Source organism: Zingiber officinale, chromosome 7A (genome assembly GCF_018446385.1).
Source record: "Zingiber officinale cultivar Zhangliang chromosome 7A, Zo_v1.1, whole genome shotgun sequence".
Classification (NCBI taxonomy): Eukaryota; Viridiplantae; Streptophyta; class Magnoliopsida; order Zingiberales; family Zingiberaceae; genus Zingiber; species Zingiber officinale.
In genome coordinates this window covers 31,039,290-31,051,779 of record NC_055998.1, presented here as the reverse complement: position 1 = coordinate 31,051,779, position 12,490 = coordinate 31,039,290, and positions in this window count along the sequence as shown.

Below are 12,490 nucleotides of genomic sequence, written 5' to 3'. Positions count from 1 at the left end.
GGGTTTGGGTCACAAACCTAAGTCCCAAGTGGTCAAGCCCACTTATCATAATGTTCCATTCAATTATGGAACAAAACCTAGGGCTAGGAAGACCACCACCAAGGTCACAAGGGGAGTCACCCTAGAGTTGATCTTGATGAGTCCCAAATGACCAAGGCTTTAAAGCCTAAGAGGGTCATTAGGAGAGTTGCTAGGAAGTCATCCTAGTGAATATTTAGTGAACCCAATGAGCTCTAATAGGTATTGGGTTCCTAGGAGCATCTTCTCTACCCCATAGATGGGTTAGAGTGTCAACTCAATTAGAAGGGTAGTTAACCCAACTTTGAGGAAATTGACACTCAAGGAGCATTTTCAAGGTCTTGATAACCTTTGGAAATGAAAAAGAATTATTATTTACTCCTTAAAGAGTAAAATGTGCCATTATGGAAAAGAATGATTTTAATTGGCACAATTTGAGGAAAACCTAGAAATACCATAATTGGGATTTTGGTTTCTCTTAGGGATATATGGGCAATCTAGGGTTAGATTTTAAGTTAGCTAAGGCTAAGGATACTTAGATAGGATTTAGGTATTTTATTTGAGCTAACTTGCCATGATTGGTTGCCATATGCCATGCCATGACATCATATTTATTTTATTATCATTTGAAATGTCATGATAATACTTAGGCTAGTTTATATGTCATGTGTTAGTTTAGTTTCAAACTTTATGCCATGACATCATGACATTGGCACATGTTCTCATTTATGATACCATTTTATGCCATGTCATCATCTCTTGCATTAATAATCAATTGAATTGATTTAAGGATGAAAAACATATTTTGATATTGAGATCAAATTTGTGTTTAGAAAATGCATGAGACCTTAGCCTAAGATACCTAAACCCATATCTCACATCAAAATTGACATGGATGTGCTTGATACACTTTAGATGTGTGTGAGATATTAGGATCATGAATTAGGATCAAGGTGCATAGTTCTTGTACCTAGATGAGCCTAATTCAAGATATGGAGGATCATAGGGAAAGCTTGTGTACAAGTTATGTGCATATAGCCCTAAGATTATGGTCCTAAATTCAAATGGTTTTAAAAGCATTTTAAAATTGATTTGAAAAACCTTGATGAAGCTTTCCTAGTGATAGCATTCATCATTGAACATTATGATACAAAGTTGAGTTAAACTTGAACTTTTCAAAGTTTTTGAACTTTGTATCAAGATTGAAAAATGGAAACTACTTTCATAGAAAACTATTTTTCCATGGTAGTATATGTTATGAGGAATGTATCCTCAATTTCACATTTTTCGAATTTTCTGGAATTTTCTAGGAGTTTCTGAATTTGGGAAGGAAATTTGAAATCGCTATCGATGCAGATGGGTGCGGGGACCGATCCGAATAAATCTGATCGGTGCGGACCGATCCGATTGGCATGGATCGGTGCGACCGATCGATAAATTCGATGGCGTGCGATCGGTGAAGGCTGATCGATGCGGGGACCGATCCATGGGGTTTCGATCGATGTGGGACCGATCGGGCGTCTGATTCGATTTCATTGTTGCTGAAATTTCAATTTGGAAGTTGGGTTTTGTAGATTTCTAAAGGTTTGGAACTCCCAAGACATTGTTGGTGCAATGGTCAAGGGAGAGCTTTTAGGGGAGTTTTACTCCTTAAGATTTTTAAGGATTAGTGATATGGGATTATCACTAAGTTGATTGTTGAGTTTAGTATCAAGGGGAAATTAAGAGTTTCAATGAAAGGTATGGGACTTTCATTAGGAAGAAACTCTTGACCTTGATCCTCTCTTTTTGATGTGTGTCAAAAAGGGGAGAGTGCTCATTGGAGAGTTATTGGAGAACCCAAGTTAGGTTATCGGTTTAACCTAAGCTAAGGGAAGAATGTCAAGGAATGTTCGAGGAAGAACATTGGAATTCTTTTTGATGTGTGTCAAAAAGGGGGAGAATTATTGGAGAACCCAAGTTAGGTTATCGGGTTAACCTAAGGGGAGAATGTCCGGAGAATGTTCAAGGAAAGAACATTGGACATTGGAAGATGGTTGGAAAACCTAAGTTAGGTTATCGGGTTAACCTAACTTGATTATAGTTTTGTCAAACATCAAAAAGGGGGAGATTGTTGGTGCAACCTTAGGTCAAGGTTGACCTGGTTGACCCGACTCGAGTTGACTTGACTCGAGTTGTATTTTGATGTTTGACTTGGGAAGATTGTTGATGCAACCTTAGGTCAAGATTGACCTAGTTGAGTTGCATGTTGATGTTTGACACTCGTGGAAGAGTTGTATTCTTGATGTGAGACAAGAATAGATGGTTGGGAGATTATTGGTGCAACCCTAGGTCAAGGTTGACCTGGTTGACCTGAAAAGTCCAAGTATGGAGACTTGGCACTGGAAAGGTCCAAGCAGGGAGCTTGGCATGCGAAAAGTCCAAGTATGGAGACTTGGCACGGGAAAAGTCCAAGTATGGAGACTTGGCACTGGAAAAGTCCAAGTATGGAGACTTGGCACGGAGAAGTCCAAGCAGGGAGCTTGGCACGAGGGAAAGTCCTGGTGAGTGAAGCCGAGGCGGTGGGAAAGTCCTAAGCGGGATGTTGGCGGTGTGGAAAGTCAGTGAGTGAAGCCGGCGATCGGAGAAGTCAGGTGAGTGAAGCCGGGCGAGGGAAATCCTAACTGGGATGTTAGGCGGTGTGGAAAGTCTGGTGAGTGAAGCCAGGCGGTCGGAGAAGTCACGGTGAGTGAAGCCGGTCAGGAAAGTCTGGTGAGTGAAGCCAGGTGGTGGAGAAGTCCTGGTGAGTGAAGCAGGCGGTGAAAATCCTGAGTGAAGGCGGTGAAAATCCTAGTGAGTGAAGCTAGGTGAAAGTGGAAGTCATGGTGAGTGAAGCAGGCATTGGGAAAGTCTGGTGAGTGAAGCCAGGCGGTTTGGAAGTCTGGTGAGTGAAGCCGGGCGGTTGGAAAATCACGGTGAGTGAAGCGGTGAAAACCTAGTGAGTGAAGCTAGGGTGAAAGTCACAGTGAGTGAAGCGAGGCGAGGGAAAATCCAGATGGATCAAGGGTGATCGGACATCCGGTGTTGGGAAGTCAAGTAGATCAAGGGTGATCGGATACTTGGCACGAAGAGGAAAGTCAAGTGGGTCAAAGGATTGACCGGACACTTGGTGGAGAGTCTTAGCAGGTCAAGGGTGGCCGGATGCTAAGCATGATGTACCAACAGGTCAAGATTGACCGGATGTTGGTTTGAACTTGGTTTGGGCGAAAACCATGGTGGATCGATCGGTGATCGATCCGGTGATCATATGAATATTCTGATCGGTGCGGTGACGATCGATGCATCGATAGCATCTTGTGTGATAGCGATAGGTCGGTGACCGATCGGAGTCGATCGAAGCGAGCAGGCGAGGCGCGAGAGGGCTGATCGGTGGGGACCGATCAGCCTAAAGGCTGATCGGTCCCGGACCGATCAGAGATTCTGATCGGTCTATGGACCGATCGGGAGTCTGATCGGTCCATGGACCGATCGGGGAAACAAGCAAAGCTTCTTCCGATCGGTCCCGGACCGATCGGAAGTTCTGATCGGCCGTGGACCAATCGGGGCGGAGCAAGCAAAGGCCTCTTCACGGTCGGTCCACGGGCCGATCAGGAGTTCTAACGTTCGGTAGCAACTAGTTTCTTCTGTCTTCTTCGCAGGTTATAAAAGAGGTTGAGAAGCTACTGTTGATCTTCTTCTTCTTCTTCTCTTTGCCCCTGCTTCTTGCTGTGCTTGAGCTTTGCTGAGCTCTCTACTTCGTGAAGCTTCGTGTGAGCTTCCCCGGCTGGTCAGCTGCTGCTATCGTTCCGTGAAGTTGCTGCTTCGTCAACGGAAACCAGTCGAAGGCAAGATAGTGTGTGTTTTTACATTCTTATTGTTCTTGCTTCTTGTTGTATTTCTTGTACACTTATCTTGCTGTTGCAAGAGACTTTGTGGCGAGGTTTCTCCACCCAGAAGGAGTGTTTGTATTAGCCGGTTTTCCGGGGACTCATCCACCGACGGATTGATAGGCTTCGTCCACCTTACGGACACGCCGAGGAGTAGGAGCCCTAATCTCCGAACCTCGTTACATCCTTGCGTTTGAGGTTTGCTTTCTTATCCTTAGTTTCTTCTTTGTATTTCCGCTGCAACTAACCTAATCGTAGGAAGAAACGCGAAAGTTTGGGGTCGGCTATTCACACCCCCCTCTCTAGCCGTACGAAGGATCCTAACAGAGTACTCTATAGTGAAAATGATGGCACGAGGAGCGAGCATTCGAGGAGATAGAGAAATTGTTTGAGGAGCTAGATTCAGTCGATTGAACCAGCAGGATTAGTTTACCAAATGCAAGAATTGATCAGCCGAACCTATAGATCGATCAATCAAATGCCACATCAACAAAGAGAAATGATCGTTGAATTGATGAGAGCATCAGTCACATTAGCAAATGGTCATCTGCCATATAGCAAATGACCGAGAAGTTGGCCATTACAGTAGATAATACTCATTTGCCATGTCAACAAATGGTCGAGCAAGTGGTTGTTGCATGGATAAAAGCTGATCTTCCATGTTAGCTTTTTCAGTTCATCGAATAGCTTGATCGGTTGACCAAACAACTTAATCGGTCAATCGAACATATCTTAACGACACTTTGAACAATGTTTATAAACAACTTAATCGGTCAATCGAACATATCTTAACGATACTTTGAACAATGTTTATAAATAAATACGATGAGCTCAATTATAAAGATACACACTTGAATTACATTCCCGTTTAATTACTTTTTAATTGTACTCTTGGGTTCTATTGTTGTAAGAGATTTCTCAACCTCCGAGACATTTCAGAAGAGGAGAAGATAGTGAATCTTCACTAGTTCTTGGACTAGCAATCAGTTGGTTGTAAATCAAGTAAAAGTATTTAGCCTCTTTCTTTTATGTATTTCATCTTGTTTACTTAATGTATGTGTGCTCTTGTTAAATTGTTAGCAAGAGAAATTGAGGTTTTATTTGTAGGACCACATCCCCACTAGTGATCTGAACTACATTCACTACACCAATAATTTGTATTAGAACTGAACTGCTCAGAAGGACTAACTGTCAACTTAGCAACAAGATTAGGAGGAATGATCAGGTCAATCATCCATCCATCAAAATTTGAGAGAGAATTCACTACATGGAAAAGAAAAATGGAGGTATTTTTAAAAATATATTTTGATATTATGTTGTGTATTAAATTTGATTTTGAAGTGCCCAAGAATAAAGATGGAGAAGAACTCCAAGAACACAAATGGATCAAATGATGCAGAGCTGTGCAAGAGTACTCTATAGTGAAAATGATGGCACGAGGAGCGAGCATTCAATGAGATAGAGAAATTGTTTGAGGAGCTAGATCCAGTCGATTGAACCAGCAAGATTAGTTGACCAAATGCAAGGATTGATCAGCCGAACTTATAGATCGATCAATCAAATGTCACATCAACAAAGAGAAATGATCGTTGAATTGATGAGAGCATTAGTCACATTAGCAAATGGTCATCTGCCACATAGCAAACAACCGAGAAGTTGGCCATTACAATAGATAACGCTCATTTGGCATGTCAACAAATGGTCGAGCAAGTGGCTATTGCATGGATAAAAGCTGATCTTCCATGTTAGCTTTTTCAGTTGACCAAATAGTTTGATCGGTTGATCGAACAACTTAATCGGTCAATCGAACATGTCTTAATGACACTTTGAACAATGTTTATAAATAAATATGAGGAGCTGAATTATAAAGATACACACTTGAATTACATTCCCGTTTAATTGCTTTTTAATTGTACTCTTGGGTTTTATTGTTGTAAGAGATTTTTCAACCTCCGAGACATTTCGGAAGAGGAGAAGATAGTGAATCTTCACTAGTTCTTGGACTAGCAATCAGTTGGTTGTAAACCAAGTAAAAATACTTAGCCTCTTTCTTTTATGTATTTCATTTTGTTTACTTAATGTATGTGTGTTCTTGTTAAATTGTTAGCAAGAGAAATTGAGGTTTTATTCGTAGGACCACATCCCCACTAGTGATCCAAATTATATCCACTACACCAATAATTGGTATTCGAACTGAACTGCTCAGAAGGACTAACTGTCAACTTAGCAACAAGATCAGGAGGAATGATCGGGTCAATCATCTATCCACCAAAATTTGAGAGAGAATTCATTGCATGGAAAAGAAAAATGGAGGTATTTTAAAAAATATATTTTGATATTATGTTGTGTATTAAATTTGATTTTGAAGTGTCCAAGAATAAAGATGGAGAAGAACTCCAGGAACACAAATGGATCAAAAAACAGCAAGAGGAGTTCATGTCTAAAAATAAGGTTGAGTTTCACTTGCTAAGCGTACAACCGACGTAGGTGTTATATTTGTTGGTGCAATATCCCTCAGGTCAAGGCTGACCTGGTTGACCAAGCTTGAGTCTTGGTTTGAGTTTCGATGTTTGACAATACAAGACTTCGATGATATGGACAAGTGCAGGTGCAGTTGTTCATTTAGGGAGATTGTTTGGTGCAATTCCCCTCTGATCAGGGTCTGATCAGTTTGGTTGGAGAAGAGTCAAGTAGGTCAAGGTTGACTAGATACTTGACTGGGAAGTCCTAACTGGATGTTAGGCAGGTGAAAATCCTGGTGATTGAAGCCAGGTGAAAGACCTAGTGAGTGAAGCTAGGCAGAGAGAAAATCCTAGTGAGTGAAGCTAGGTGAAAGTCCTGGTGAGTGAAGCCAGGCTGAAGAAAATCCTGGTAAGTGAAGTCAGGTGAAAGTCCTAGTGAGTGAAGCTAGGCAGTTGGAAGTCCTGGTGAGTGAAGTCAGGCAGATGAGAAGTCCTAGTGAGTGAAGCCAGGCACGGGGAAAGTCTAGATGGGTCAAGGTTGATCAGACATCTGGTGAAAGTCCAAGTAGGTCAAGGGAGTGACCGGATACTTGGCATGATGAGGAAAAGTCCAAGTGGGTCAAAGGAATTGACCGGACACTTGGTGAGGGAGTCCTAGCAGGTCAAGAGTGATCGGATGCTAGGCATGATGAACCAACAGGTCAAGGTTGACCGGATGTTGGTTTGAGGGCTTGGGACTTGGTTTTGGCAAAAATCAGCAGCTGGATCGATCAGCCGATCGATTAGCTGGAGCCCAATCGATCGGCCGATCGATTTTGGTGTCCCCGCGAGAAGCCTTCGTCCCGATCGATCAGTGGATCGATTGGGAGGCAATCGCGAGCGTACAGTAGCCTGCTGGATCGATCAGTCGATCGATCCAGAGGTCCCAATCGATCAGTGGATCGATTGGGAAGCTACGACTTGTCGCGATAAGCCCTGAATCGATCCGTTGATCGATCCAGGCATTTTCCGAGAGCACAGAGGCGCTCTGGATCGATCAGTGGATCGATCCAACCCTCCCCGATCGATTGGGAGCAATCCAATTGATCGGGATCCGACCGTTGGCGTCGTATTAAGCTGCAAGCACTCGATTCCTTCAATAGAGATCTCTCAGAACTTCACCGATTCATCTCAGATCTTCACCAGTGACTCCATAGCTTCTCCACAGAGCTCTCCACGCCAGATTTTGAAGATTCTTGAAAGGATTGTCCAAGTCAAGAGGCGAAGAAGAGAAGTTAAGGTTAGGGCTTTTACTGCACTTCTTGTAAGCTTTTGCTTATTCTTTACTGCCCTTTCCTTTCTTCTTGTATTGAGAGTCTTGTAGGGCTTCTCCGCCTTCGGTAGTTACCGAAAAGGAGTGTTTACATAGTGGAGGTGTGTGTATGTGCGTGGATCCTTGGATTAGTCACCTCTTGTGAGGTGGATACCAAGTAAAATCCATTTGTTAGCTTTGTTGTAGTTGTTTCTTTGTATTTCCGCTGCACATCTATGAAGAAACAAGCAACGAAGCACACGAGCACGCGACGAGCTATTCACCCCCCCTCTAGCTACTTTTCGGTCCCAACAATATTTTGAGAGATGTCCTAAGACAATGACATTATGATTTTACTATTTATTTGATAAATATAGATTTACTATTTGAGTACATATTATATGTTTGAATAATCTTAAACTCATTTACTAAATATTTGCAATACAATTCATAGCATGAGAGAATTTGTGATTGGATCATAACTTATGATTATCTCTACAAGTGCAATTATGAATATATTGAAATTTTCCTAGTCGTCAAATTGGTGCATTCGGACATCATTAATTATGTAAGACTAGCATGGATTATACTCCTTGATTCGACCAAGCAGCTGTTTCTCACTAGCTGGAGATATTGGATATTGAGAGTTAAATGTGGATACTAGTTATGATAACTAGTTTATTAGAGTGACTTGCTGTAAGACTTCATATGGTTCTCTACATATATGGATATGTTTGTAAAGTTCTTATTGCAACTCGAGTGCAAATTTCCTTCGACTTGAGGTATACAAGTCATCTTAGTCATGGAGACTTATACTTTTACATCTTAAGCAAACATCTTTTGGAGGTGTGGACCCGAGATGATTGGGTATAAGTCAAAGTATCCGAAGGTGTTTGGATACCCCACAGAGGATTCACTGTTCTTTTTGAGAAGACGTATACCCTATGGTCACTCGTTAGGATTATTACTTAAAGTCTTTGGTCAAAGTACCGCATATTAAGAGTATGAGACTCTTATACACATGTACGAGTAATTTGAATCAGTAGAATGAGAAAGTATTACTTGGGTTAGGTGTGACGTAGTAAGTCTAGTGGGGACAAACACATCAACTATGTCTTGAACCAAATAAGTATAAGACGAATGAAAGGAACGAGGCACGACTCACTATAGCTGCTGAAAGGTTCGGAATTAGTTTTGACATCAACTATAATTTTTCGATTAATTGGGGAGCATGATGTACTACTAGGTGTCACTCATAATCGTTCCATAATTAAGTAGTTAATTATGGGCGACCAAAATAAATCGAGAACCAATGGAGTCACACGCACTACGAGTCTCTAAAAGATGTAAAATAAATTAGAAAAATATGATTCTCAAATCAAGAGATAAATATTTGGTTGGACCATACATAAAATAAATATGAAAATATTTGTCAAAATAGAAGCGCGGATGAGTCACATCTTTTATGAAAGAGTTGGACCCTATTTGGTTTAATCATGAACCAATTTAGCTTAGTCATGAACTAACTTAATTTAGTTGTGAACCAAATCAAGGGGTTAATGAGCTAATTTTTTATTAAGGTATAATGGGTTAGATTTGATCTTTCTAATCTAACTCATTAAAGATGACTATATATTGATATGTTTAAGAGAAAATTAAAATATAATTTATTTTTGGCTTGATTAGGTTTTAGAAACTTAAACCCAATACCTCTCTCCCTCTCCCTCTCTCTTGTCGCCGACCATAACAAGAGGGCCTCGTCTTGTTGCCATGAGTCACCCAAAGGAAGAAGATCTTCCTTTTGCTTCTTCTTCCTCTTCTTGATCCTTCTCCTTCCATTGTGGCTAGTACCTTCCAAAGGCGAAGCTTGTTCTCTTGGAGTTATCTTAAAGAGCTCGATGTGTATACGAATGGAGGCGAGGTTCGATAACGTTGCAAAAGGTTGATGCTCTTCTTGTTATAGGTCATCCGTAAGGTATATCTAGAATAATTGTTATTCGATTTAGTTTTATTTTATAATCTTGTTTGCGCGATTATATCTAGCATACGTGTGGTGTGTGTGATGTAATAAATTACTTTATTTATTGTTCAGTCTTTTGCTATCATATTTACGAAATATTTTTTTAGCACACATCACATCGGGCATAACTCAACTGTGGTATCAAAGTCCGATCGTGTTTCGACATGATCATCAAATTATTTTATAGTTTGTAATTAGTATTGTAATCAATTTTTAGAATTTTTCTAGAATTATTAAGAATTTTATATTTTTGAAAATTTCCTAAATTATTAGGAAATTCCACTTTTGGAAAGTTTCTAAAATAATTTTAGAAAAATTAAATTTAGAAATATTCTATTAATTTAGAAATTATTATTTCTGGACTTTTTTTTGTTAGGTAACTCCGCCCATGACGACAGGTCATGGCCGGTTCCAAGGCCGGATAAAGGAGGAGGGTTGTGTTAGGTTGCTAACCAACATCAAAACTATGGAAAATATTCAATGAATGGATCCATTAAACTATTGTGCTAATGCTGGGTTGTTCCCCAGAAGGAATGCATTGCAAGGTCCGACTGTAACGTCTTGGTAAGGACCGCTACATCTCTAGAATTCGGATGTAGTACTAAATATGTAAGAGCTCGTGTTATAGGGTCTGATTATAACGTCTCAGCAAAGACCGCTACATCTCCATGAAAACTTGGGTGTAGTGTTAAATAAGTAAGAGTTCTCACACCATAGGTTGGATAAGAACAAATATGATAGGGAAACTAATAATTTAATATTTAGAACATGGAACATAGGAACTCTCACTGGTAAATCAATGGAGGTAATAGATATGATGATTAGGAGAAGAATTAGTATTTTGTGTGTACAAGAGACAAAATGGACAGGCGGGAAGGCAAAGATGATAGAGAACTCGGGTTTTAAGTTATGGTATACTGGAAAGAGTAAAGTAAGAAATGAAGTGGGTATTATTATAGATAGTTTGTTAAAGGATGAAGTTGTAGGAGCAGTTAGAAAAGAGGATAGAATTATAGCCTTTAAGATAATAGTGGTGAAAGAAACTATGAACATAATTAGCGTATATACACCACAGGTAGGATTAGATAAAGCTACCAAATCAAGGTTTTGGGAGGACTTAGATGAAATAATTTTAATAGAAGGTGATCTAAATGGGCATGTCGTTGTAAAAAATGAGGAATATGAGAGAGTACATGAGAGTTATGAGTTTGGAATGAGGAAGGAAAAATTATATTAGATTTTACGATAGCATATGACCTTATATTAACTAATACATTTTTTTTTAAGAAAAGAGAAGAACACTTAGTCACATTTAAAAGTGGGAATAATAAATCACAAATTGACTTTCTTATGGTTAGGAAGAATGATAGAAAGATTTGTAAAGATTGCAAAGTCATTCCTCGAGAAAGCTTAACTACCTAACATAGGTTAGTAGTGTTGGATATACACCTCAAACATAGTATCAATAGAAAAAAAATATATACGATTCCTAGAATTAAGTGGTGGAAGTTAAAGGATGAGAATTAAAATATATTTAAGGAGAAGGTAGAAGTACAAGCATTAGGTGAAATAATGATGACTCTAATACAACATGAGATAAGATGATATCAAAGTTGAAAATAGTAGCTAAGAGTGTACTCGGTGAGTTAAAGAGACATGCACTACTAAGTAAAGAATTTTGGTGGTGGCATGAGAAAGTACAAGAGAAAGGGAAGGGAAAAGGAATATCTTATAAGGAATTGTATATTTGTAAGAATGAAGAAAACTTAAAAAAATATACAATAGCCAAGAAAGAAACTAAGAAAGTAGTGAGTGAAGCAAAAAATAATTGTTTTGAATGATTATATCAAAAATTGGATACAAAAGAAGGGGAAAGAGACATTTATAGAATAGCTAAAGCGGGAGAAAGGAAAATAAGAGATCTTAGCCAAATAAAATGTATTAAAAATGAATGTAATAGGGTATTAGTAAATGATAGAGAAATAAAAGAGCGGTGGAAAATGTATTTTCATCAACTTTTTAATGAATGCTTAGGTGACCAACTTAACTTAGGTAATTTAAGTAGGTCAAATGAGTATAGAAATTTTAATTTTTATCATAGAATTCAAACTTCAGAAGTAAAATAAACTTTAAATAAGACACACAATGGAAAATTCGTTGGATCAGATGATATTACGATAGAGGTATGAAATTGCTTAGGGAAACAAGGTATTGAATGACTTACAAAATTATTTAACATGATATTGAAAATGAAAAAAATGTCTGATCAATGGAGGATAAGTACTCTAGTTCCTTTATATAAGAACAAGGGAGACATACAAAATTGTACAAACTATAGGGGTATTAAACTAATGAGTCATACTATGAAACTTTGGAAAAAAGTAATAGAAAAAAGATTAAGGAAGGAGACCATAGTGATAGAAAATTAATTTGGGTTCATGCCTGGAAGATCGACAATAGAAGCTATACTTCTTAAATAATTAATTGAAAAATATCAAGAGCAAAAATAAGATCTACACATGATATTCATTGACTTAGAAAAAGCTTATGATAGAGTCCCAAGAGAAATTATATGGAGAATTTTAGAAAAGAGAGGTGTTAGTGTAACATATATTGAACTAATTAAGGATATGTATGAGGCTGTAATAACCAGAGTAAAGACTTCAGGCGGAGTAACTGAAGTATTTTCAATAAAGATAGGATCAACTCTAAGTCTCTATCTTTTTACACTAATTATGGATGAACTCACTGCGCACATTCAAGACACAATACCGTGGTGCATGTTGTTTGTAGA